Source organism: Anticarsia gemmatalis, chromosome 4, assembly GCF_050436995.1.
Source record: "Anticarsia gemmatalis isolate Benzon Research Colony breed Stoneville strain chromosome 4, ilAntGemm2 primary, whole genome shotgun sequence".
NCBI lineage: Eukaryota > Metazoa > Arthropoda > Insecta > Lepidoptera > Erebidae > Anticarsia > Anticarsia gemmatalis.
The window spans coordinates 13,735,514-13,759,562 of record NC_134748.1 but is presented as its reverse complement, the minus strand read 5'-3'; the positions used below and the strand labels follow the sequence as shown (position 1 = coordinate 13,759,562).

The window sequence follows — 24,049 nt, the reverse complement described above, 5'->3', positions numbered from 1 at the left end:
TTAAATACAAAATACCTTTCTTTTCTGATCAGGTCCAAGAAACGTGGTGACCGAAATGCCTCTGATAGGGACAGTTAGAAACAAATAAGTATGGCCTTTGTTCTGTAGTAGAACAGTATACACAAGCTAAAAAAAGGCTAAACCTATTACATATATTGCAAATGTATTTGTGATATTCCATGACATAAGAAGAACTCGCGTGGTCTAGTCTTTTAGACCAAGAAATTGTGTGTATCATAGTCTTATTATTATGCTATTATTTTTAATAACTGTCTTGTAAAATTAATAAAGCAGCACGTTTTAAAATATTACAGCAATCAGACCTAACCGAATATGTTTTATGATAATTCAATAATTAATAAATTTAATAATCGATGTTCGATGTTGACTTATGGCAATAAGCAATAAAAAATGTCGTATTATTAAAAATGAGCGTGAAAAATATTGTCATTATTATTTGTATTGCTATTTTTACTATTTGAATTTCGAGTGTGATAGTTCTTTTATTAAAATTTGAATTTAATATTGTTGATTTTAATAATAATATTGTTATCCGATTGCCGTTTTCTTTATTGAAGTTTGCCGACAGCCATTTATTTTTGCTGTCGTATTATTTTATTGCTAAACTACTGTATGTTACCGGTTAGAAACAGCATTCCGGTAGCATCATATGATTCAGTAGTGGTCGCCGTTCGAACCCCATTTGAATAATAATGCAATAATATTTCAAAATATCAGATAACAATATTATGATACTTTGATTCTACTTGATAGGAATTTTAGGGTTGCATTCCGTGTATTCAATTTATGAGTAGGTCAGGCAAATTATTTTATTAATTGCTGTTAAATAGTCAGTGGTTAGGGAAACCTGTTAAATATTTGATTAGAAGATAATAATTACCTTAAGGCTAGTAACGTGATTTCTACTTTCGGTACTGTCGACTACCGAAAATTTGACATTTCGATATATACTGATCATTAATTTCTACAGCAGTCATAAGAGGCGCTGATAAAATTTTAATTTTACCATAGCTAGGTTACTGATGTTGGCAGTCAATAGAAGTCGGAAATTGCCCTTCAAATGAATAAATATAAAAAGAACTTCAAATGATCAAATAATACACTCGACTTTGATACACTCAAACAATTAATTCTATCGATCAATGGTATAGAAAATGATTTCAACCCCTAACGGAATAACAGGGGTGTTCCCCTAAGCGGTGTGACTCAGCGCATTCCGCCGCCGTCTGTACCGAGCTGATGTTGTGACAAATTCACTCCCGATTGCCACATTTTTAATTTTAAAAGTAAATTAGAAAATAAAGTTTGGGATGTAGTTTGTACCTTGAAATTAGGGTTAAAAATTATGGGGTTTAGTAATTGACTTTTTTAGGTACAAGACGTCACGGTTTATAATGAAATTGTTTTGAAAGGAGTATGATAAAGAGTCAGAGCGCCCTTATAGTCAATGGATTTAAGGCAGCAAATAACAAAACAGGTAGTTTTAAAGTTCCTGAACGAGGCAAACTTGTCAGCAACAATCATGCATTAGTCAACCTATCATTCTCACATGTTCGTATCACACCAAAACCTTTCACAAAACGAATCAAAGTCAAAACTACAAATAAGCCCTCGAAAGGCTCGAGTCAAAAGATCTTCCATCTGGCATTTAAAAGCGATGACGTCACGTCTATCAATAGCCCGAACAGCACAGTAATACATCACTTTCTGAATCTTTTCTTAAGCCCATTTTCGAGCCCTTTTTGGCAAACAACATCATTTGTTACCCAGTGTTATATATTTTTCTATACGATTTGAAGGCTCAGTGTTAATAAAATCGCACTTCATTCGTTTTTGTCGATCATCGTCACTTAAGGGATGAGTTAGTATGATTTGAGAGTGTTTGTGGACTTTACTGTTGTTTTCATCGTTCATCTGAAGACGGAAATATTGACAGATTATTGTTGATATCTTATGAGGTACAGTTCTTGAATGTACTTATTCATATTCTTCTATTAAAAACCATATAAATATATTTTATTTTCAAAATCAATTTGGTAGGGACTATTACTCAGCAGTGGGACAGTGATAGGTAAAAACATTTATTAAAAATACCTATATCTTATAAATATAGTGTCAAATGTATGTTTTTCTTTTGAAGCGTAAAGTTATGTCTAAGCTAGTTTGTTTAAGCCAATGAATAACATTATTAAAACTCGCATATTGTATAGGCGCTCATTAAATATGAAGCTTTTTGTAGTAAACGACTCTTAGTTATTTAGTTAATTTATTAAAGAGGTATTCTATATAGTCTCGATTAAAACTAAATGTATACTCTCCCTAACGCTCAACAGGGTGTTGAGGCGAGTCACTGATCGTCGAGTGCGTAGGGTTGTTAGACGTACACACTTTCGGTTCCTCGGTTGAGCAATTTTTCATTTTTGTCATATTCGATAGTAAGTTTACTTTAACATTTTCATATCATAATTTAGGCAAACATCAATTAATATATTAAGTAGTATGTTAAAATATTTTTTTCCCTACACACCTAACTTCAAAAGTCATTGGTGTGTTGCCTCAGGTTCAAATCGTCAGCCAATAGGAGGTGCCTCCTTATACCACTCGGCTATCATATAGCTATATCGGCTATATACGACTCAACTCTTATGTTACACTTACAGTAACGTTCATATTTTTTATGTACAGCGTTAAAAAGATCACCCTCTACGTACACACAAACTTATAAATAGTTATAAATTTTCAATGAATTTCACAAAATCTGTGTAAAATTTTCTCATGTAAATTGCAAGGAATTAACAAGGAAGTCTTGTTGAGAATCTACTTATCGCTTTATCGCAATTTTGACCTTTGGCCATTCGCACATACAAATAACATGAGTAATATCCTATAACATAATGGGACATGATACCATGAGAAAGTGTGTAATGTTGGCGCCATGCTAGAGGAAGTATTTAATGGTCAATGCATATTTAAACAACTGTACAACAATATTTATACAATACCAATTGAAGCAATACAGCAATACTATTTATATTTTCTGTACGTAATATTTGGTATATTGAGATGCATGTTTTTACAAAATTTTTAAAAGTGTACTTCATATTTGTTAATTAAATACTTACTATTAACAAGAAGAAACAATATTGCAAAAAGGCAAGATGAAATATAAAAACTTTTTCCGTATTATTAAGTAAACTAGCTGACCCGCGCAACTTCGCTTGCGTCACACAAGAGAATCATAATTTTCCCCGTTTTTGTAACATTTTTCACTGGTACTCTGCTCCTATTGGTCGTAGCGTGATGATATAGCCTTCCTCGATAAATAGGCTATCTAACACTGAAAGAATTTTTCAAATCGGACCAGTAGTTCCCGAGATTAGCGCGTTCAAACAAACAAACAAACAAACTCTTCAGCTTTATAATATTAGTATCTTAGATTAAAGTAGAATCAATCACATTTTTCGGATTTTACGCCAATATACAGTGTATATAGATACTAATAAGAATAACAGAAGTAATACTGAGCATCACTCACTCGTAGAAATTAGACATGGAAACTCGGATAAAGTCTTCAACTAAAACTATTTAATATTCCACAGATATCTTCAAGTTATTGTCCCACACATCTGAACCATGTAACCAATAAATAGTCTGAAAACATCAAGGAATAGGTGTATTTGCATGCACGAGTCACGATCCTACACTCAGCGGTTAAAGGTCGGACATTCTCGCACTGCACTATCAGATACCTATCACCTTGCAATGATAATGCATTATGTATATTTTAATGATAGCTGCTTATCTTTGGAAATTACGAGGGAGGATTGTTTGTTATTTAAGTAGTTATCTGAAAAAGTGAGGTTTTGTTAACATTCATATTACTATAGTTTACATGTTTACTAAAATTTATTTTTATATTACTTATCCTAGGAATGATGATTTTCACACTATTAATCCGGCTAATTTAGTATTCTGGCGTCAGCAAATTTATGTATCTTATCATACCAATTATGGATTTTAAAAAACATATGAATTTCTTTGCTATTTGGTCCTAAGAAACAAAAAAACTTTTATAAAATCAATGTATTTTCAATTAACGTATAATCATTTTAAAAATATTTAATGAATTAATCCCGTTGGATAGCTCCTAACTTACAAGCAATCAAAGCTTACCTTCTAAACTTCACAAATAAACACGACTAAGAAATCGAACTAGAACCTTCTACATCAACATCCAACATACTTCATTTTACTTTCTCACGATACAATTCTAATATTAAGCAAAACTATTGTAAATTTCGGCGTGTCTATAATATAAGAGTTTCTTACAAAACGATTAGCGCGATGACTCTACACTCTATGTTATGGTAGAGTGCGTTTTTGTTGCACAGCTGTTTCTATGCCGATGTAGAGTATAAGTGTAAAATCGTAGAGCTGTTTTGTACCAAATTGTGGGAATACTATTCCCACAATTTAGTTAGTGTTTGTTTCGCTTTTGTTAAAAGGTGGATGAAAATAATAAAAGTTTGTGGTCTCTACCTTTTCCCAAAAGGAATTGGGCACGATTTTTTATTCTGACTCTATGACAAACTAAAAAAAGAATACGAGCAAATTATCAAACTATAATAATTTTGTGAAAAACACGTTATTACAGTGCAGTGGTTCAAATGGTGTATTTGCTACTACAATTGTTATCAATAGAGTTCTAAACAATTTCATTAAATAGTTCTAACTCATTAACGTCTTAACCATTTGCCACTGATATTGTCATTAGACGAATCACAGAATGTAAATTTAAATGGAATAAGAAGAACCAACTTTTTTTGAACCCATTACTGTCCCACTGCTGGGTAAATGTCTCCTCCCAAACGAGGGAGGGGTTAGGCCTTGAGTCCACAAACAAGAACTAACTACAAACACAAAAGTATAGATGTAATTCTCAATACTGTAAAGTTATTATAAAGCTACAAAACGACAAACGAAACAAGAAAATAAACTCTTAACAAAACAAAGATATCTCCCACATAATAAAAGTCTCCATCATCACATCAGAATGACAATCATCATCTTATTGACAATCACACAATCATTCTCCGTGTCGTCAATCATTCACCATTGATGGTTTTAATTGATGCTCATTCAATTGCTTATTTTCTTCCAACAATTATAAACTTTTGTTCGACCCCTACCATGAGTTTGCAAATATTGTGAAACGAGATTTATTTTTCGATTTGCGAGTTATTTCTGTATTTGGTTCGGGTAATTGGTTATCTTTTTGATGTAGTGTATTTTGTTTTGGATTGATAGCATCAAAACATTTGATTTCAAGATAATGCAGAATTTCGAGTTTTGATTTTCAGGTGAACGAATTTGAAGTAGATGTATCATGCTGATGCATCAATTGGATTTTATTCGGAAAATATTAAATAGGTACCCTATTTGCAATAATATTATTACTAAGGACTACTCTTGTAGCTGTTTGAAAAAGAAAGATTAATTTAAGACAAATTTCCTGACTGCCGGGAATTTCGTAATTTTCAAAATATTTTATGACAAATATGGGTATTCTAATTTTAATACTTAAAAGTTAAACTAATTACAAAAATACATCAATATTTTTTCTCCCTCCCCTCGACGTATTTCCGTACATATCGCTATTACACCGCGGGGTGGGCAGTCAGTCAACAAAACGCAGCGTCACCACGTCGATCACTGATCCCTTTGAGATGACAGCGCTTGTCTATGGCCGGGTGACGCAAACACTGCCGGTGAGTTCCGCTTTGTACCCACAAAGTGGTGCCGAAATTAGCCACAGTAAAGAAAAAACACGTTGTTTATTATTTTAGTAATGAAAATTACTTTTATTTGCCGAATATTACTTGCTAGAGATGTTTTCAGAGTAGTTTTCTGTGAATATGAGTAACACATTTTCTGGAAAATTAAAAAGGAATGAGGTTAAGATTTTTGTGTCTTTGAGGAAAAAACTATTAATTATTAAGTTAATTAATATAAAAGTTCTCGAGAAAAAGTCCTAAATTTAAGGTGCTTAAGCAGCTAATGTGTTGCAGGAAGCAAGCAAAGTAAATAAATAAGTAAAATTAGATAAAATGTTATGCCCAATTTCAGGCATTCCTTTCATCGATTCATCAATATTGATACCAGTAGATTTGATATAAAATTGTATATCCAACTAATAAGCATATTTATGAATATGTATTTATTAAAAGAATGCGCATATTTTCTTAATCCGAACATTCTTTAAACGGGGCCATACGGAATTTGAAACATTATACAAATATATTTATTACGTCTATATGTCGTAGCCATAATCTTTAGAGGCTATTTCGATAAACTTAGACTACTTTAGTGGCTGTTTTTATGTAAAAAAGGCTTTTTTAAAACTACATTTTATGTAAAAAAATCAATCAGTTAGACATATATATTTATTTGGACTTCTTTTTAATTATGTGTTTTTAAATGAGCTTAATGAAGTTAATTAGTTGTTAAGTAGCTAAAGCCTAATATGATTCGGTATAGGGGGTTATGGAATTCAGTAATTAAAATCCGTTACTTGACTAAGGCGCCGTAATTTTTTACATGCTAAAGAAATGTCGTGAATTATATTACACTTTTTATACAAATTTCATTAAATTTTAACAATCCAGTGAGCTTTTATTTGCAGCTAGTTGGTCACGTGGATGTTTTTCCGATATAAATAAGTACCTACTTATAATTATGTAATTAACATTTTCGATATTACCTAAATCCCCCTAATTTCGATTCATTAGTTTATTTGAGATAGACACACATTTAGAATTAAAAAAATATTTAATTTAGATTTACATTCAAAATTGCTTGTTTTCAAAAAGCGTGTAATCTCAAGTCCCAATAGGCACGTAGCATTCTCATCTAGTGAGTCTGCCGACAAAGCCAGCCGACCCATGGCCGATCTCTAGTAATTGTGTGATTTGATACCAAAACGCTTTGTGAACTCCAAAGAAATCTTTTATTCTTATCCATGCTTATCTGGACATAACAAATTTATCTTTTGTGTTCAATTCACGATTTTACTTCGGTACTAATTAAATAGGTACGTTTGGTTCGTTTTGTAATGATCGATGGGTCGATGACATTTAGAAATTTTGAAGGAAATTACCTATTATCGTGCCACTGGGTCTTTGGTAACGAGAGTAACATGGGTCCATTACGCTGGGCATGGTAGAGTTGGAACTTTGAGTACCTCTTAGAACAAGCCAACAAATATAAATAAATAAATGTTATTGGACAACTCACACACGGTTATTTGATTCCAAACTAAGCAGAGCTTGTGCTATGGTAACCAAACAACTGATTAACATACATATACTTCTAAATACATATTTATATAGTTACATTTAAGACCAGGCTCAGAACAAATACTCGTGCTCATTACACAAAGCAGTTGAATGAGTAAAACCAAGAGAAGTGGCTTTGTGCGAACATTTTTCAATATTTAATTTACTTCAGTACTTAAATTCACTTTTGAATTCTGAAAACATGCACTATCAAGTGAAGTTTAAAAGGAAAACAAGAAAAAGAAATACTAAAAAACCTTTTAACGAATGTATTTTTTGTTTGACTTTACTCATTGCACATTGTAAAAAAAAAACAAAAATAAACGTACCTATATAGTTAATACTTTATTCTAATTGACTGACTCCCTGGCGTAGTGGTTTAGGTTGCCACGCCGCTACGATTACGACGGGTGGGTTCGATTCCCACACGGAACAATTATTTGTGCGATCCACAAATATTGGTTTCGGGTCTAGTTGTACTTTGTGTCCGTTGTTCAGCAATTCTTAGTGCGGGAGTTGTCTTTAAAAAATCGAAATCGAATTTATTATATGTTATATTTATATAAATCTTTTATTTGTTATATGGTTATAAACAATGATCAAAATTCACTTCCAAAACTAGACATTAAAACGCCAGTTCGCAAAGCATCCAATATTTGCTCAAAGAATATTTACGAGCCATCCAATAAGCCATAAGTCATGGCTTGACACCGACACATTACTAATTAAACCCAAAGTTGATTGCAGACGATATTGCAAGTTTTAATTAATATTTTAAAAGAAAGATTTTATAATGGGTTGTAAAACTTGATTGATTTATGCGAGGACATGACGATCTAATTGTTTTTTCTGTCTATATTATTATTATTGAATCGATTTAGCTAGCTTATCCTTGTGGCTCCTCTCGCGTTCAATGTTTAGTCTTGGATGTCTATTTTTGAAAATACAGTTACTTGTGTTTTATACGGGGCTATAGTTATCACAATATAAAATGTAGTGAAAATCGATTTGGTGGTTTATTAGAATCGGTTCAGCGATATGTATATGTATGTGTTACTAAGAGAATTCCCGATAGATTTTCGCATTGTATTATTTAAGCGTAGGTTTTTTATGCATATAAGGAATTGTCAGAGATTTTATACAAAAAACTAATCAAAATTCTTAAAACATTTTTTATTAATTGGCAAAATACCCTTAACAAAGTGGTGCAAATATATAATTTGATTATATAGTCATTAATGTAAGCAAATAACTATTTGAAATTTGATATTGTATATTTAATACTTCACAGAAACATAACAAGAAGTCAATATCTTTTACAACCGAATAATAATCTACCGAAAAATCATAAAATGTATCGTAACATTTAAATGACAATCATAATCATAATCATAATCATAACTCATCATCATCATTTCAACGATCAGTGATCAGCGGCACTCAATCATTTCACTAGTATAAAGTCATTACCTATTCGACTGATCGTAAACTTGATATATAATTAAAACTAACGTTCTGAATTACTTATTATTCATCAAATACTGCCTACAATGTAGTTTTATAGTCTTAGGATTAGCTCACGTTTGGATTATAGTTTGCGGCAAATTGTTTGCTGAGATTGTAGACTACGTTTTTTTACAGTTGTTGCTATAGTTTTGCGTATTTTTGATGAGCAATTCTGACAGTAAAATTAGTCACACCGTTTTATTAATTTGAAATAATTTTAGAGTTCAAGAAATTTAGTCTAGCTTACTTGCAGTGCAGATTTAAGTTTTCAAATGCTGTCATGATTTCCAAAAATAAAATTTACTTTCTCACTAAATTATATAATTACAGTTAAGTTCAGTATGTTGTAAATATTCTAACTAAGCATAAAATAAGTACAAATCATAATCTAAAAACGGCCTCCATCATCTTACAATACGACGACAGAATGCAAATACTCAGCCACAAATTCTCACCCACCCGCAAACAAATTCTAAGCACAGCGATAGTTAGATGTGTTTATGAGGAAAATATTAACAAACGGTTCGCGTGCGTTCTGTTCATAAAACGCATCTTTATGCCTAGTGGATTATTGTATTAATTTGAATATGACTGATGGTCTCATTGCTAACTTAAGTTTACGATCGTCGTGTTTGAACGTAGTTAGAACCTTAGGCTTGCTACATACATATTCGGTTTGGTTGTGGCGCGGTTGTGTATGCGGCTGCCGCGTTAGAGGTCTCGGGTTCAAATCCTAGGTAGGGTAAAAAGTCCTTTCTGAGATATGAATTTCCGAGAGTCTGCCAGGTTAGGAAGGTGAGCTGGACTGACAATGTCAAAACAATGTCCTGCACTGCAGGACATTGTTTAGTTTCGGTGAAACTCACCGGCTTAGACATTATTAATATTCGGTTCGGCATTAATCGGCCTAGCCCGGCTTCAAAACAGAATATGGGAAAATTAACATTAAGGAAAATTATTGCTCAACATTGCTGCACCTGAAAAAAAAACTGAATTGTGTCGCTCGGACCCAAAGAACTACCCGATCGGCACAGGCCGATGTGCATTAGTTGCTTGGAATCGGTTTTTATGTTCGATAAATATTGCCGTACCGAATATGCCGTGTGTAGCAAGCCTTAGTAGTTATGTGACGATTGACACGTGATTTCTAACTGTGAATGTGTAGTAAAGTTGTTATGGAGTTACTGATATAGTGTTACAATCGTTTGGTAGTATTTTTTATGCTTGTGGCTGTTACTTTGCTTGGTAGAATTATGCGATTGTATGAATAAATGTCGTTCTACACACACACTCACACGCAGAGCACTGAACATGTGTGTGAAACGATTTATGCAGTGTTTTACCTATTTAAATCGCTTGACGATTAAGTTAAGAAAATATTAATTAATTAGTCATTAAGAATTTTACCATTTTGAAGTATGTAATTGTACGCATATAACACGTAATGTTACTAGGATAGGATTTTGCAATGCATTGATATTTCATAGTTTAGTTTTAATATTATATTTAATAATTATAATGTAATTGTTTCAGATAACTGCAGTGATGGATTTGGCGTAAAAAGTTGGAACAACGTGAGTAGTTATTCCAATTAAATACTTGACCATAAGATACTAATTCCTAGATATAACCTAAAGAGACGTTTAATTTATTGTACTAACCACCGGTTTCTGAGGTACATTTAGGGGCAGTTTATCTAATGAATAGTGTTAAAACTCAAATAACTGAATACAGAATAACGCAATTGAATAGATAAACTATCGCTAAATGTAGCTCAGAAACCGGGGGTATGTTAAAAAAAGTAGTATTTTGTCAGTAAAAGTTTAAAAAAAAATCGAAATGCCCTTAAAAAATCTCGCAAAACTCTCGTCATCTTAAAACTCACTATAGATAGTATGTACATAGAATATCAGTCGTAAATCTCAAATCATCCAACAGAAATAAAACAAATTAAACCACAGCATGTATCGAAGGCCAGTACCTATTGTTGACTTGCCAACAGGCTAAATACCGTCACCTCTGCTGATCTACGGCGAACAATTAATCTGTATTAGTGATCTATTAACGCGTCATAGCTAGTTGCGTTCGTAGGGCGGGACATTCTTAAGATAGGTAGCCGTTTAGTGCCGAATATCAGATCGGGTAAGGAAGTGGGTTCATAGTTTTTCCGTCAAGAAGTCTACAGTGATTGTCCGGAGTTAGTATAATAGTGCATTAGAGAGTACGTAAAACCTTCAGTCCTGTATCTGAAAATTCTGTAATGAAACTTGCCTCGATACCCAAAAATTTGTTCAATAAATAATCATCTTTGAAAGCTTGAAACGACACGTAAGAAATCTGTCCCCAGTCTTTAAGCCTTTAAACTTATGTCCTACTTCTACTTTTACTAAAGGTTGACCAATGACTACTAACCAAACGATAAATAATTGCATAGCAGTTAGCTTCCACGACCGGTGTAACCTGCGCCGAATTGTCAATCAATCTAAAGACATGCAGTTTTAATTCTCGTATTATATTAGAAAATGAATAGTGATCTATTATTACTGTTCGAGGTGTTCGTGGTTCTTGTGGCGAGTTATGTGTGAATGTTAGGTGTTGATTACAATTGCATTACACACGGCGATTGATTTTGACTGATGTGAAACATAATGTTAGTTAAGTACAATACTTTAGCAAATATACTTACATTCCTGTCGTTCTTAGATGCTTAGTTACTTATTAGCCAGATTAGAGCCTTAAAATCAATTTTATCAGAAGATTCATCCACTGCTGAGTATGGAATTCATCCCCAACTGAGAGAGGAAATATTCAAATACTCCTAATGTCCATAGCACTCATAACTTTTAAACTCTCGCGTTGCATGTTTAATGTATAATAGAATACGGGAATTAACGCGAACACGCATTTTACCTTAAAATGCCTAACGTTTCGGCGCAGGTTGCACTGCATCGTCCTGTCATCGCTGCTCCAGTCTGCCTGGGACCACGGCGAGTGCAACCTGCGCCGAAACGTTAGACATTTTAAGGAAAAATGCGTGTTCGCGTTAATTCCCGTATTTTTTTGTCCATAGCACTAACTAAGTTGCATGACTAAAGAAAGAAAGAAAAGAAAGAAAGAAGAAAGTTTATTGTTGACTGTACATACTTCTTCAAATAGTAGTTTAACAATGCAACATGCTAAGTTTCTCCATAATATTTTTTTTTTTGAAGCTCAATCAAAAAAATATATTAACTCTGGAGAAAGTAAACACACTCTTGCGGCAACCCATCAAAACACTGACTGCAATTGAATTCACTTATCAAATCCACTAACCAACCAGTGATCTAGCTAGCTTCATATTGGCTATCCCACCTTATTAGCAAAGCCCAATCAATCTAAAATACTTTCCACAGCTAATTTGTGTCGTTGAAACGCAATGATCTATAACCGATGTTGATAGACGACGCACGAGTAATGTTCCCGTGATGTATGGCTTGGGCGCGGCCAAGATTAGCTCACCTTTTGGCTAGATTATTGTGTAGAGATGACAAGAAAAATTTGTCTTAATATTTTGTAAATGGGTCTTAAGCGCGATTGAAAAGTCGTTGTTTTTTTAAATATTTTGTATATAAGTCGCAATTAGAATCGTAAAATTTTGTTTTGCTCGCTGTATTTAAAAATAGTTATTGAGTAACTATTTAAAGTAATAGCCGTCAGTCCGTTCGCGTAATTAGTTTCAGTACCTATTCCAGCAGCTCAGGAGGAGCTTTGATTTTTAAGAAGTATTTCAATTATGTGTATGATACATCTCTATGCTGAAATTCAGCTCCATTTTTCATCAAATTTTAGATTGGTGTCAAACATAGGCCTCGCATAGGCAATGGCAACAAATTAAAGAGCTCCGTCTTTATTGAACTACCAATTTTAGTTTTTTCCAAATTACATGCGTGTGAATTAACTAGTATATATGTAAAGTATAAAAAGTTTTAACAAAATAAGATCAAAATCATATCAAACTTATCTATTTCAAGTCACCGATATGTATGCACTATCACTCAATAATTCAGCCGGTTAGCATCGAAGCGTTGTCGCGAATTAGAGTCTTGTAGGCTATGATTAATGTACTATAGCCCGCTGTCGCCCATCCGCGGGTGACTGGCGGTGGAACTCAAAGAGAACTTTTTAAACTAGAGTTCTCGTTTTTAGAACGTCATAGCCAATTACACCTAAAATTAATTTAAAAATTTAATTAATTTCCTTCTTTATTAAATACTTATGTGTTGTAAAGTACTAAGTTAGTATATTTGAATGCTATCACTCAATAATTCAGCCGGTTAGCATCGGAGCGTTGTCGCGAATTAGTCTTGTAGGCTATGATTAATGCACTATAGCCTGTTGTCGCCTGTCCGCGGGTGACTGTCGGTGGGACTCAAAGAGTACTTCTTAAACTACAGCTCTCGTTTTTAGAACGTCATAGCCAATTGCATCGAAAATTTACTTAAAAAATTAATATTTTTTTTTATTATGTACTTCTTTATTTAAAACTTATCTGTTCTAAAGTACTAAGTTAGAATATTTGTATGCTATCACTCAATCATTCAGCTAGTTAGCATCCAAGCGTTGTTGCGAATTGGAGTCTTGTAGGCTATGATTAATGCACTATAGCCTGTTGTCGCCTGTCCACGGGTGACTGTCGGTGGGACTCAAAGATTATGACATGTTACCTTTTTGTAGGATGTGCTATAAGATGCTGCAACAATATTTATTAAGCTAAAACTTGTACCAAAGTATTCTTAGATATTTCTTGATAAGATTCGTTTGGTAGTAATAATAAATTATACAAATGCCTTAATAATAATGTCCTCCTAGCCGATATACGACTACGGGGGTCAGTTTCATTGAAACTGGCCATCTGTGCAGGACTTTGTTTATAGTGTCCAAGTGTGTGCACAATACACAAGTACGCTCTCTATTCCATTGCTCTCAAAGTCTGGTGGTACGGATAACCGACACGACCAGTGAGAGGTCAGGCGCAGGACCGACGGCTTTACGTGCTCTCCGAGGCACGGAGGTCTTCGACCTCAACTTCCCAACTCCGGGCAATCTCTAAGAAATTCTTAACAGAAAATCTCAGAAAATACTTTTTGGCCCGACCCAGGATTCGAACCCGAGACCTCTCGCACGGCAGCCGCATATACTACCGACCGCGCCACAGAGGCAGCCACAAATGCCTTATTACTTTGACATCATGGTAGTCAGTTTTGTATAGATTTCAGCCCAATCCTGAATTGGCCTATTGCCATTAACCAGGTGTATTCAGAAAAGGTTTGATGAATATTTTCAAAACTGATGATGAAGATGAGACTGTTGGATAATTAACTTGCTTAATCGTTCGACAAAAGAACACATTGCTGTGAACCAAAGGCCTTTTCATGAATATTAGATTTTCAAATCATTTCCAAAATCAATTTAATTTTCCTTCACACAGACTTGTAATTGACATCTAACAGTTCTACCTCTAAATTTACCACTACACCTAAAACGACCTAACCGAGAACCGAACGCGTGTCCAGTCACTCAACAATTAGTACACCATGTACAGACGGACAGACTGCTAAACAATTCACGCTACACGTCTTGTCGTTCTAGCGGTGATATCGTTGCGGGTTCGATTCCGGCTATGTTGATTTATGTTTGCGCTGTTTAAGCTATATTTAGCTGTTGTTTAGATGACCTAAGTTCACAATGATGTTAGAATAGTTAAGTGAATAGGGAATGTGTGAATTAGAATTGAAATGTGGTCATTTCACTGCAGACCAATAGTTTTCTTCGTAGAGATTGCATTGATTTAGAAATGAATGATTTAAGTAGATACTTTTTGAACTAAGATATTTTTACGGCAATAGGCTTGCCAATTTTAAATGGGGCTATCATAATTGATGGCTGTATTTAATTTTCGTACTACCCACACCATCAGGTATAATAAGCTCGATATTATGTACCTATATAGTATTTAAATTATTGACTAGAATGTTTGACAAAAGAAAACTGAAGGTTCTATAAAGGAATATTATCCTATCGACGATTTTCTGCATAAAGGTCAAGTGTGTAGTACATGTAAGTGTGTAAGGGTATGTATGTAGACGAAGGTAACAAGTCTGAATGAATCGTAGCAAGTAGTGTTCTATAGTATCTGCCTAATGCCTATCTTTATTGGAAAAAAAAAATGCTAATGAATGATTTTCAGTTATATTTGACTTCGCATGTTCGTAGTAACAGATTTTTAATAATAGAACATAATATTTTGACTAATAATTTACTACTTTAATATTTTGATTTATATGACCTTTTGATTTCTGGTTTATTAAGATGCTGTCCAAGATGGAATCTACGTTAACTAGAAAATTTGATTTATAACAAACTAGGATCAAAACAGACTAAGGTTACACCGCAAAACATAATTAAAACTGTACCATACCGTCAAAACATGAAACGAACCGCAGAATTCTCAGAACACATACATTTTCCATCCAAAAAATTCAACTCTAATGATACAAACGCACCGTTACACGAGGAAATAATTCGTACAGTACTAAATCACTCATAATACAGCATCACATCAAAAGGGTAGCCGCCACTCAAGCGACCGAGCAAGCTACGAAACCACCCGATCGTTTACGAGCGAGTACCGAGAACGAATGACGGACGCAATAGCAACTTATAAATCAATTTAATCTCTTTAGCAAAGACAATTGGTATACTACTCATTATAATACAAATTACAACAGCCAATTTTCGACTTTAGTACTTCAGTTATAGAGTTTATTTTCTATTGGTGTGTTGTAGATACATATGTCTGTTTTTAAATCTGCGTACGCGCATGAATCAAGTCGGACGTCGCGTTACAGACGCCATGGCTTGAATTAATGCCTAATACTGAACAACGGCGTATAATCGTTTTGAGACTTTTATAGTTGTACGGTTAATGTCGCGGTTGTAAATCATAAAGTACATAATCGTACAAATAGGTCGTTGTTATTTGTCGCACCGTGTATAGATCGCCTTATTCGGATGAGCCGTGTATCGGCTGAAATGTCTTCTGTTATTGTGGGATGATTGAAATGGTTGTAGAGAAACGTTGTAAGGAAATTAATATAAGATGTCTACTTAGGTGTAAATGAATGTAGCGGCTAATTATGGAGTTGTGAGGTTTGATTCCTTAGTTGAGTAAGGAGTTTAGTGTCTTAGAAACAGATACAGCAAAAGCTGAAACTGAAGGCTGGAAGATAGATTTAGATTTGACGACTTGCGTGGTGCAGTGGTTGAGATGGTCGCCATGCCAGTACGATTGTATTGGGTGGTCGTAGGTTCGATTCCAACGCATACAATTCATTGTGTACAACAGTTGTTTCGGGTCTGGTAGTGCCCGTTGTTTTGTGCCCGTTGTTTGTATGTTCGTAAAAGTCCCCGCGATACAAGAGCAATTTTTAGTGCGGGAATTGTCTTTTAAAGAAATATATAAGAAGAGATAGATATAGCTTCAAATTACATTTGACTGTCCTGAAAAGTCAGCTTTCAGTATTTAAAAACTGTGCTTTCAGTTCGGTTCATGCTATATTCGATATTAATTGTGTCAATAATAGTCTTGAAATAAATCGTTTAGTATATTTCTGTTTCAGCGATCGTCGATACAGAATTAGACAGCGTGTCTAGGTTAATCGATTTCTACTGATATTTACGGTTTTCGGGACAAATCTATTTTGCATATTATTTTATTAGTAAGCTTGTGATTGAACTGATTGATATTGAAGGTTTTTTAAATGTCAGTAGCATATTAAATGGATTGAGTGGGTTCGCCTCAGGAAAGAAAGTTCCTAAAATAGACAAACACTAATACAATCAAATTTTCTATGAACTTCGTAAAAACTCGGTACAGACTGTGTGTTTTTTTACCAATGTCAGCTTTATCACAAGTGCGGTTAAAAAAAACAATATATTATATTTACTGACGGAACAGTGTAAAATCGTATAATACATTTGATAACTAAAACGAGGCACTATTCATGTATTATCTTATAACCTTAACAAATTATTACGTCCAATCAATCATTGATCCCAAACGTCAGATCAACGTAATCAAAAAACCAATCACATTTTTCTCATTACAGAACAACTACACAAAAATTGGGTATCATAACAAAATTTCAATAAAAAGTAAATTGAAAAGTACAAAACGTTGACCCCCCTATTGGTGGGGGGAGGAGGGGTCATGACAAAGAGCCTTAATCGTCCAGGATAGGTAAACGTTGATTTGAATCCATCTATTGTCGGGGATGGCAGACCATTGTCGGACAAAACGCAACGAACTCATTATTGGAAGATCCTCTTCGCATTTTTGATTGTCTCACCCACTTGGGTGAAGAAACGCCGCGTTTTTTGTTTGGCAAGTTTTGTGAAAATATATTTTTGTTTAAACTACTATTATATAGGAATTTGATTAGAAGATAATCAATAAAGATACTATTTGAAGAGTTTACTGTCATCTTATTTTGTTTTATGGAAAAAAAAGGTTGTACAAATATTTTTTTGTTTATATACGTATTTGGTTTCAGTTCTGCGTATGCGACTGTTTATTGCTAAATAACGGTAGGTCTAGTCATGTTAAAATGTCATCTCCTATGAGATACGCGATTTATTCCTTGTAACATTTGCTTAGACGAATACGTTGAAAATGAAAAAAATTACAGTTGCTTTTTAAGGAGCATTTTTTAAATCGTCTTTCGAAAAACAGGTCTTGCTGATTGTCACATAAAACAGCCATTGTCAATTGAAACCCGCTGAAGTTGACATTTGATATCTAACCACTAACAAATTCCCATATATTTTTTTCACATGATTGTCAATCAATATTTACCACAGTCAAAACTAATGATGAATAAGGATTTTTCATGAGCGTTTAAACCGCAGTTCCAAGCGTTTATTTCTCCCACCCGTTGTATCACCCCAGTGCGTACAATCCTTATTGAAGTGTTGGCTAAGTCGATCTGATAATGAGTCCGCTATCAAACCATTGTGCTATTGTCCGTGTATTTGACGGAGCCATTGAAACTCCACTGATCTGATGATAGTCATGATTTGTTGTTTTTTACACTGATTTCTTTGAGATCCGTAGTTAAATAGTGTTAATTTCATAGCCTGTCTGTTTGTCTGTTCGTTCGTGCGTTTGTGTCTATGAAGTTATCTCTCTTATTGAGAGATTGGTTTTGTACCAATAATTGCTAATAACTGTAGTCAAATATCAAAAGTGAATACGTAGATACTATGTTTTTTTTAACCCATTACTGTCCCACTGCTGGGCAAGGGTTAGTTAGTTAACTTAATTTAATTTATTATTTAATCCTATGTTTTTTAGATAATGTTAGTATAACCATTGCAATATTTACCTTTATAAAGATCACGTAAAAGGTTTCCAACAAGAAATGAGTCTTGAGAATCGTCATACTGTATGACAGATAAAAGAAAATATATAATCTCTCGAGTTGTGTCATTAGAGTTTAGCCTAATATGTATAATATATAATTACGGGTGTACGGAACCATTCGTGGTCAAGTCTAGCTTGAACTTGACGATATTTTTTCTTATCTAAGATTTCGTGGGTTGACTTCATTAGTTGGTGATTCGATTATATTACGATTGTTTAGATAGCGGAACTTTTTGATGTTTTATTGTGAATTTCACAAATAATTTCTTTGCTAAGTTTGTATAGGATATTTTCGAAAGAAATGAAGTGATACATTTGTAAAAGAAAGGTCATTGACTTTGTAACGTCCTAAATGATTAATGAAAATATTTTTTTTGTTATTTAACAAGCAAGTAGTGTAGATAAAATTTCAACAGTATGTTACAAAGCTCGCAAAACCTGAAGGCTCCTTAATACAGTTATTGAAGAAATGCTCCCGCACTTGTAAAACTTAAGACCTGATTCCTCTATTTTCGGGAAAAAGCATTTACACAGCATTGTTACAGCAATGACATATTTTTATATGACGCAAAGCCAATCTAAGCAATGACAAGAAAAAAACATAAGAATATGCAAGATAAATCCTTATAACAAACTCATACATCAAATAACTCGACATCATATCACAACTCTACATTAATCAATAACTGCATTGCCTTTAAAAAATCTAATTTTAAAGAAGAATGGTTTCACAGTGTCAGATAGCCTATCTTCAATATAAAATGACAGCCATTGCATGGAAACTAATGTCAAAATTCTTTCTGATTAGGTGTCTAGTACCTACTTATCTAAGAGAGCAACCTGGCCTTATTGCTATGATTCGTAAACGAATACTGTTGTAAAAAGGATGCGAAATTCGTTACCCATATATGATCAGCATAGCCAATTCAAAGCCTAACTCTACCTCATTTTGGGAGTCCTTGTACAGCTGGATAGTAAAAAGTTCTTCATGAAACAAAGCCAATAACTAGGTTAACAAGAAAAGAACATAAGAATATGCAAGATAAATCCTTATAACAAACTCATACATCAAGTAACTCGACATCATATCACAACTCTACATTAATCAATAACTGCATTCCCTTTAAAAATAATAATTTGAGAAAAGATCGGTTTCACAGTGTCAGATAGTCTATCTTCAGGATAAAGTGACAGCCATACTACGAAAACTTCAATTATTTCTGATTAGGTGCCTTATACTTATTTAACAGAGCAACCTGGCCTTAATGCTATGATTCGTAAATAAAAACTGTTGTAAAAAGGATGCGAAATTCGTTACCCATATATGATCAGCATAGCCAATTCAAAACCTAATTCTCCCTCATTTTGGGAGTCCTTGTACAGCTGGAAAGTAAAAGATTGTTCCTAGCCAATAACTAGGTTGACAAGAAAAGAACATAAGAATATGCAAGATAAATCCTTATAACAAACTCATACATCAAGTAACTCGACATCATATCACAACTAACATTAATCAATAACTTGCCTTTAAAAATAATCTGCAAACATTTTTCATTTGTAAGAAGAAACAGCGAGATCTAATATCAGTGTGACGGCGTCACGTCGTCCCGGAGTCGTCCCGGAGTCGTGTCCCGTCCCGTGATCCCGTCGCATCTCGTCCCGGTGTCGCCGTCTCGCGTCTAATAAGTAGATGCACTGTACATTTTGTGACATACTGTAGTGGAATCTTTCAGACGCTGACTTGAAATCCGTGTTGTTTATTTTTATGTGGAGTTTGTGATCTGTTTTTGTTTTTCATTTTACGTCACCTTTGTAAACGCGAAGGACTTTGGTGTCACTATTTTATTACGAAACTTATTTAATGAATACTATATTATCGTCATATCATAAATTTGAAAGAATTTCGGTTTGATTGACAAGCTTTTAGGACTAAACCGCTGAATAAGTTTGGAAGAAATTTAACGAGAAGTAATTTTCAAACCTAGGATCAAACTTAAACTGCTGTTCATTTAAAAATTAACCGGCTAAAGCGTTGAATTAGGTACAAGACCGCGAGATCTTGATCTAATCCATACTTCCATACTTAATATTATAAATGCGAAAGTAACTCTGTCTGTCTGTCTGTCTGTCTGTCTGTCTGTCTGTCTGTCTGTCTGTCTGTCTGTCTGCTACTCAATCACGCCTAAACTACTGAACCAATTTGCATGAAATTTAGTATGGAGATACTTTGATACCCGAGAAAGGACATAGGCTATATATAGTAGAGTAGTTGAGGCAGTCACCCGTAATGTCTTTTACCAATGCAGGGTCCGGTTCAATTCCCAAGTAACAATTACTGCAATACGAGTGTGTGTATGTTTGTCACTCCCAAATGCATGTTCATTAACGGAAAATATTTTTGTAAGAATAAACAGCAAGAGTGTTTTACAACATATTTCTAATTTTAATTTTTTTCCAGCTAATTTCGTTGTAAAACTTAGTACTCACAGACTGATCATAACGTAAACACACAATTACCGAACGATTACTAAGATCGATGATGCGTATTTTACGACGTATAATCACCCAGTCCTTATTGAAAGCCAGTGTTACATTCAATTATATTTTTACGACATTTTCTACTGTGGCAACACTAGCGAGTAAGTGTTGCCATCAATTTACTAATTGTATATTTCATTTTAGGTATGTTTTTGCTATAATTTGTGAATAGAAGTTTACTTTAACTCAACAAATTTGCTTTGCCAGTAAATTATCTTGAATTAAAAGTAAAAAATATATGTTCTAATAGATTATAATAATATCATAAACTTGTTACTGCATTTATTCTGTAAAAGGTCAACTTAACTATGGCGAACTTTTCTGTAAAATTATTCCCTTAGAAGTTTAAACAGGGATTAACTTAAGATAATATTTCTTTCCAAAATTAACCCCTTGTAATATAGGGTAAAAGTGAATAGAGTACAATTACTCAAGAACATTTATCGCAACTATAAACTATCTATAAGTAAGCTCGGTAAACCGTCGTACGTTACCAGTAATCTTGGTTTAAGAATGTACTGCAGTAGGATCACAGTGTATGTTATAAACTGTCTAATATACGCGTGTATGGTGCACTTATGAATAGCAATGCGGGTTTAAATGATGAGAGGAGGCGGGAGCGAGAGCGTGGGCGTCTTTGAAAGAAGACGTGATCGGATGGTATTGAGCGGTATTCTTAGTTTAACGGGTTATGTTATTTGGGTTTTCACAAATGCTTTGTGCTTGAAATGTAAGTTCGTTTTTGTTAGGCTTGTCATTTAGTAAAACAAATATAACAAGATGGTGTTAGGTGTTTTAATTTGGTATATCAGGTTATGTTATTTAGATTTGGACAGTTGCTTTGCGTTTTAAATGTCTTTAGTCAAATAAGTTCAAGTAAGTTGAAACGATCATGTGAGGCTACGTCATCATGTGAAATTTGTTGCACGGTTTTAATATTGTATAGAACTCTAACCCAAAGTATAGAATCTAAATTATCAATTTCCACTTTAGATTACGTTGAATGTCAATGCTTCCCGGCCACTGCTTTATAAGGAATAGTGCAATTGCAGCTCCTTAAACGCGTTTGCTTGTCATTTAGCCCACCGCACTAATAGACCGCTGTCCACCAACGCACACTCGTCGTTGTTAGGCCCCGTGTACACGATCCGATCGCGACATTAACATATTCTACGTATTTAAATGTCTTCATCCGAGTGGACTGAACTTACCAAACCGTAGGCGGTTATGGCCACCGGCCAGAGATTTTAGGCTGTGTTGCCGACGAAATTCGCAATGTCGATTTATGATTGTAATGTGCGTGTTGGACAGTAATACTCTTGTTTCACTATAGCCGAGCTAATAATACTGTATTCTAAGCTGTTCTTTATGTAGATTAGTCGAGACACGTGTTCTGCTTTGTTGATCCAAAAATATTGTATACGTTGACTTCTAGAATGTAGTATTTATATAGGCGTTTATTGAACCCATCAAATTAAATGCCCGTAATAAAGATAGCCTTCTAACAATTATAAAAAACTATACTTAGCCACGCCATTATATACATCAAGTGGGTAAGGAATTATAATAATTACGGCTACATGATCTTCTGGTTTAATTGCGTAGCCGTCTGTCGCCAATAATTGAGTCCATTAATTAAATAGTTTTTTCAAGCAATTACGCGATCCATTACTAGTATATCGGCTACTTTGGATCACATCATATAATTAAAGTCGCTAAAATATAAGTGACATTTTTTATCCAATAAACTTTTTTTTATATTTATTGACGCGTATGGAAGTGTGTTTTAATTTCGTTTGTGCGGTCGCCGGTGGTCCGACATTAGCATTTTGCCGCACGCGACGTCGGCGCGGCGGCGGCGAAATGTCGCGCTTTTGTGTACTCAGCCTTATGTCAGTGGTTCGTCAAGCGTGTCCGATTTATTTGCACTTTAATATGTCGGTAGTTTTTTGTTTTCTTTGAATTTCAAAGGATTTTAGTTTGAAGCCGTTTTGTTAATTAAATAGTTTTTTATAGTTTGAGGATATTGTGCGTGAAATACGAAGGATGTATAGGTACTGTGATTTCATATAGTTAGACGAATTTAGTAGTGTAGTGACCTTTTTTGTCGTATATTTTTCTATGAACTTGACTCTTTGGGTCATTCAACAGGTGATGTTTGGGGTGCATTATCGTTATAGCATATTTTTCGAATTCTTTTACGAAGCAAATATTATTATTTTGGAATTTATTGGCGAATGGTATAAACTAAGATAATTTTAAAGATAAAATTGATAAACCTGTATCGTCAATTATTATTCTTATTCTCGGTTCTATCGTATCGTCAGACCTTATTAAGTTTTGAAGTTTAGGTCGTAGTAACTTAATTTCTTTCAAATAAATGTCGTGTAAGTTACACAACACTACAAGCTATAACAGCGTTTTGTCTTTTTCCCTCATATACAGTTTTCAAATTGACTGAAAGTGACAGAACACTGTTTAACTTATAAGAGCTTATACGACGTTTTAAAGAGACGGTTGATATTTAAAGGCTTAGTTAGTAAGGGTAAGAAGGTAGATAAATATAATAAGTAGTATTATTACATTTAATTCATTTATTACCGCAATAATAACCATCAAAGCTAGATAATAATATAAGTAATTATTGTAATTCTTATGTAAGTTGCCGCGTTATATAACAAGTAGTGTTTAGTACTTAATCATACTATAAAATTTAATGGTCCCTTTTATTCTTGCCGTTCTACGTACATGTGTATTTTAATGTGTTATTATAAGTGCTTATTTAATATAAAGTGAAGATTAATATTATTGTAGATTAGTTCTAAGTTTTTAATTATTGAAGTTAGGTTAGTTTAGTTATACATTGTAATGACTAAAATGTGATACAATTACAGATTTAGATTAAAAATAGGATATTTTTGTCGACTGATTTATTTCTATATCAAATATGCAAAAATTCAATAAATTGTAGTTTTGGAGAAACCGGAATAATTTCTAATTTTTTTGTTAGTAAGAGTAATACCACGTCATGTGTGAGCGGTGTGAGCAAATTAAAAGAAAAATCAAAATATCTATTATTTATTAGGATATAAGATTGAACGCGAAAGCACATTTTCCTTGAATGCCTGACGTTTCGGTGCAAGTTATCCTGGTCGAGGCTGACTAAACAAAAAATCGTTTTCTTCACCAT

At 33.8% G+C, this 24,049-nt stretch overlaps 1 protein-coding gene across 1 annotated transcript in view; it reads left to right on the top strand.

Moving 5' to 3' along the window:
• The window catches only part of tio (zinc finger domain-containing protein tiptop), a 314,099-nt gene that overhangs the window by 18,676 nt on the left and 271,374 nt on the right, over positions 1-24,049 (top strand). Inside the window, exon 2 of the mRNA XM_076113889.1 lies at positions 10,395-10,435. The gene's annotated coding sequence lies outside the window, so the exon portion shown is untranslated. The remainder of the gene's footprint in view (positions 1-10,394; positions 10,436-24,049) is intronic.